Source organism: Pezoporus flaviventris, unplaced genomic scaffold, assembly GCF_033815535.1.
Source record: "Pezoporus flaviventris isolate CSIRO_AGI_PZ_B2104156 unplaced genomic scaffold, CSIRO_AGI_Pfla_v1 ptg000011l, whole genome shotgun sequence".
Classification (NCBI taxonomy): domain Eukaryota; kingdom Metazoa; phylum Chordata; class Aves; order Psittaciformes; family Psittacidae; genus Pezoporus; species Pezoporus flaviventris.
In genome coordinates, this window is record NW_026892559.1 from 598,564 (window position 1) to 603,899 (window position 5,336).

Here is a 5,336-nt window from a genome sequence, read left to right on the forward strand (position 1 = left end):
GAAGAAGAGAAAAAATACATTCCACTAAGCACACATGCACAGCCAGGATGGAAGGAATCCTGTGCTGGGTAGTGACGGATAACCTCATGCCATGAGCAGTAAATGAAAGGGAGAGTGACTCCTTTTAAAAGGGGCAGTCAAGGGTGGAAGAGAAAATAATCAAATGTGCATCCTCACTTGCCTCAGTGGGTTAGGTAGAGGAGTGGAAGCTCTGTGACTACCAGACAAGTGACTTTACTGAAGAAATGTGTCCCATTTGCAAAATTGGAGGCTTGACCTTCCTTGTAGAGCATTTTCATATCTGCATATGCAGATCACCAGCTCTAGGTGGTGATTCTGATCATTATTTATTCTGCTTTCTGACAAAAGGAGTGTACAAGCACTTCCAGATGAAGTGTGATGCCATTTAATATTAATTTATGACAAGTAGTCACGTGCAGCCTTGACATTTGTTTTCCATGTATAAGAAACTTGAGCCTTTGAATGTTTATGAGAAATGAGCACACATGCAAACAATGCTGACAGAAGATGATCTTCTTTAAAACCCATTTTCACTTCTTCTGCATTTCTCATTTGTCCTTATTCAGCACATTTAACCTGCAAACATTATCCTCAAAAGGTCACAGGAAACTTGGATCGTCAAATAAAGCTGAGGTACTGCAAAGATGGTACTTAGTAACTCACACAGAATGAGACTGATAGACATACATAGAGAGAAATTTTAAAGAGGTCTGACCATAGTCTGAGGTGTGGTAAGACAATCCTCCACTCATCGGTGAGGACCCTCAGCTCTATCTCCACCATAAACTAGAAGACCAAGTTAAAAAGAGAAAGTCATAATAATTATCAAATGTAAACCAGCCTCACAGAACAGGTTCTTGTACCTGTACCTCCACACAGTCCATGTCAGCAAGGAGATACAAAACTCTTCAGTCTGGGTGACACAGCCTAAAACTCAGGACTGACTTACTCACTGAAGTGCCAGAGCTGTCAACAAACACATGTAGAGCAGCTGCAAGGCATCAAAGTCTATTTGTTCTGCAGACCTCTTGGATAAATCATTCTTGATAGCGGTCCTCAGGATGACTGAGCTACAATACTGGTGGGTGACCACTCCAATACCTGCTATCTCTCTAATGATCTCAAATCCTTTAGCCTCAGGGGGAAGTAAGATAAATCTAATACACAGTCAGAGAGGAGACTCTCTCCTGGAGAGACAACTAAGTTCTTTGGAGAGTCCCATCCAGCAGTTCTTGTTCACAGAGATACTGAAAGGAAGAAAGGAGAAAGTCAGATGAACACCTTTTGTTCTTTCTTTGTAAGGACTGCTAAGCTACTTTGCATTATAGAGATGTTCCTTGTCAAGGGTAAATCCACAGTCATCGAATCTCTCTTAGAAATATCATGCATGGGTACTTATCACCTACTGTGTTAGACCTTGTCTAAGCTTGATCCCCTTAGTATCAAGCAAGCAAGTGTAGCATCCAGTCTGGCTGTGCTCTGGGTTCTGGTCACAGAAAAAATAGAGGAACTGAATCTTGAGGCTCTTTGTTTCCTCATCAGTTGTTTTAATGAAGCAGAATAATTCCATTACTCTATACAGAGGGGACAGGCTTTCTATCCTGTCCCTTTGAGGTCTGTTTTATTGTTCATAATTTGCAGTGATGATCTTGAAAAAGCTGGTACAGTTTACAACCAGCTGGTATAGTTTACAACCAGGAACTCCTCAGAAAGGAGTGAGAATTACTTGCTTACGCAGACCACTCTCCCCATCATCGCATGCAAAAGGCCTGTAAGCTAATTTCCACTCTACCTTGTGTCCTCAGTCCATGTCGGTCTCGTGTTTGCAGTAAAGGAGTTCATTCAGGTTATTTGCATCCTTAAAATTCTAGCTACACCTTGGTATCCATTAACCCTGGTTGCCTTGGCTGCAAGGAGATGGCAGGGGCATTTCAGGGTCTTGTGCCAGCAAAAGAAACAGCATTAGAATGAAACAAGGAGGAGAACGTTGTGCTATACAAGACATCCAGGAAAGAAATTGTGCAGGATATTAGCAACATTCTGCAAGACAAGCAGATTTCTAGGTATTCTTTCAGATACTGATAGTGTTTAAAATATCACAGGATGATGATGCTGTGACTGCTTTTGTACTTCAGCTTCCCCACCAGGAGACAGTTCACAAGGTGTTTACATTGAAAAGCAGGAAACAGCTGTCTGGAAGTTAGGATTTCACAGCAGCAATAGTCCATAGGACTGATCTAACCACCAAACAGAAGTGTGCACCAGAAGTGTTTGAAACACATAAGCAACTCTGGCTCACCCCTCAAAATCACCTTCCAGTTGGATAAAGGAAGACTCAGTTCAGAGAAAAGACAGGGTAACATACACCCTGCTGAGTTTGTCAGACACTAGACTTCTTTGAGGATATTGTTTCTCCTGCCCCATCCTGCATAGGCGTATCTTTTGCTTCTGAAGGCCTATGTTGATGGAACCTCAAGGACCTTTCTCTCTGGTGTACTACTTCAAGATACCTTTGCAGCAAATTACATGGCATCATTCAGCAAGAGATAAAGATCAGACAACCAGCTTGGGAGTGGGCTAGTAACATCATACTGCATGATTCCTAAAAAGAGCTCTAATAAGGGGGATAAGGGACTACCATTACAGCAATCTGACAATTTAGCGTTGCTATGCAACTCGAGTTGCGAACAGACTTTTGCAATTGCTTCTTATTTGTCCACTGAATAATCAGTGACAGTGTCTGGCAACCTTCCCCCTTCATCGCTTTACCTAAAGAAGCAAGAATTCATGTGCAGGTTTTGTGCCAAGGTGTCCTCTTCCAGCAGCCTGGGCAAACTGAGATGCAGACATCTATAATATTTTTTCCAATTTCTATGAGATTCCTATTGTGACACACACACACAAACAGCTATGTACATTCACACACATTTCTCCTTTCCTCTGATTCATTGCACAACTTCCCCATTTTCTTCCTTTCTTACCCTAAGGTCATCGTGTTGTCAAAGGTGAGCACTGTCTTTGAAATCTTCCTTGACATGTGACACCTCTTGTCATGCTAGTTCATGCTCTTTCCTAACTTTCTACTGTCCCTTTCTCCTGACTTTTCTCAGAGTCATAGAAAGTGGGGATAGATATGGCTATTTACTCTATATTGGTTTGTTCACCTGTCCTAACACTGCCTTGTCCTGTCTTGAAACTGTGATTGGTTTTAAAATCCTCCAGCGATGATGCCAGCAGCCCTTTCCTTGGGACTCTTGACACTGACAAAACTCAAGTGGTTAGGGAAGCTGAGCTGCTTGTCTCCCTGGCTGAAATCTGACTACTCCTAGTGACATCTCTTTGTGCCACCCTCAAAATCTCCCCCTTGCATGCTGGTATCTTCTTACCAACTCAATATCAAGGTGATTTCTATTCTGCATCACTATTAACCACTACTCATTCCCTATTACCCTTTGTTATCACTTCCCAGACAACCCTTGCAGTCCTCACTCAATTTATTGCTTTTCTCTGAATTCCTTTGCTTTCCACAATCTGTTTTGTGGTGTTGATTGTGTGATGTTTAATAGCCGCAGCACAGAGTTGGCTGCATTTCAGTGGTAGGAGGGGAACACAGTGAACTGTGAACTGAAACTCCATATAATGTTGCTAGAGATGAGAACAAGTAAAATCTTCAGAAAAAACATCTTTGCAAATGTGTATCTGTGCAGGCATTGTGAAGATAGGGATTACGTTATGCAGAGAGGAAGAAGAACTGACTGACAGTAGAGATTTGCAGTCCATATTGATGCTTCACAATTGTGCATCTGTCTGCAGAACAGCTATGAAGCTCTTGAAGTCATTGCACTAAAATAAAATATAAGGAAAGATAAATCAATAACTTCACTCACCCTTTTACCACAGCTCAGAGGGTGGAGGAGGAGAGTGTTATAACAGCTCACACTAGTGAGAAAACTTTAATTGAAACAGTCTTCAACCAGAAAATACTATTTTGATAAAATCAACATTTTTCACAAAATTGTAAGTACAAATGAAAAATCCCTATGGAAAAGATGGCTCAAACAAAATTTTCAGTATTGAAAAGTTTGCCATAAAAAAAAAAAAGGCAGATTTTGTTCAAATTAAAACACTAACTTTGAAAACAAGCTTATATTTTTATATCATTTTCTATTCTTGGGGTTTTTTTACATTATCCAGTTAAAAACAAGAGACACTGATGTGTTCAATATCCTGCCATTAGTTTGGAATCGGGTTTCTAGGGTAATAAAAACAATTTGTCCCTAACTAGTACCGAGCACATTTCTTCAGAGTATAAAAATTTCAATGGTTTCAGTCAGCACATAATACTAAAGCTGGTACCAGTTTTGACAGAAAACTTGTTACTTCCTAAAAAAGTCACTTGTTTTGAAAATAAATTGAAAAAAAAAACAAAACACCTGTACTAAATTATATAACAGAGTATTTAATTCTGATATTCACGGTATGCTGTGTTACTGGTAGGATTGCATAACATGCCCTCATATGAGACTTGATTTGGCATAAGCTAATTCTGCATTACAACTGACATGTGAAACAGTAACAAAATTTAACTAATTTTCAAAAGAAAACATCAGCTATTTTTCTAGAAGTACCTAATTGAAAGGTTCTTAATTTTCAGTTCTTAGGAAGACACTGAAAACAGTATTTTTATGAGCAACAAGAAGCTTTGAAATCGTAAACTTTGAGACTTCTCTCAAAATGAACATTTCAAGTTTCATCTGGCTCTCACTTAACCTGTGATTCATTCTTTGTACGAACTTTAAATCTCCCTATTTGGAACATCTTTAAGATTGGAGGCCTTATTGAAATCAATCGTCACAAATAGAGCATGCACTTCATCTTAGCTGGTTCTACCAGCATTTGTTGCTAGATAAATCAGCTCATCAGTACTCACTTTCATCTCAATTTTTTTATATGCATTCATGGGGATCTCAAAATTATCGCCATCAGGATATATAAATGAGGATAAAATTAAATCAATCTTGCAACCCAACCACTCCCACGAACTAGGAAGGCTTCACTATTCCCACCGCAGCCCTGCTCACAAAATCCTGTTGCAGGTAGAACCTGGGGTGGAACAGATACTTCTCCTCCATTCCTCCGCTCATCTCATTCTGCACCTGCAAAGCTTAGACTTTCCTTTCCAGCATGAGAGCAGAAAGAAAAGAAAACGATCACGCTTCTGAAAGCACAAGTCTGCTTTTTCTGACTTCAGCAGCTGCGGTAAAACCGCAGCCCAAGGCTCCCACCTAGTGTCTGCTGGCAAGCTCGGCACACCA

At 40.2% G+C, this 5,336-nt stretch overlaps 1 long non-coding RNA gene across 2 annotated transcripts; it reads right to left on the reverse strand.

Annotated features, from left to right (window-relative positions):
• Positions 1-519: 519 nt before the first annotated feature.
• On the reverse strand, positions 520-3,951 carry LOC133267895 (uncharacterized). 2 transcript variants are annotated; one of them, XR_009742912.1, is made up of 3 exons: positions 3,782-3,951; positions 1,814-1,928; positions 520-1,268 (listed from the first exon to the last, which is right to left on the reverse strand). It is a non-coding gene; the product is annotated as an uncharacterized LOC133267895 (long non-coding RNA). The 2 variants fall into 2 exon arrangements; XR_009742913.1 differs by lacking the exon at positions 3,782-3,951 and adding an exon at positions 2,791-3,096.
• Between the last annotated feature and the right edge of the window lie 1,385 nt (positions 3,952-5,336).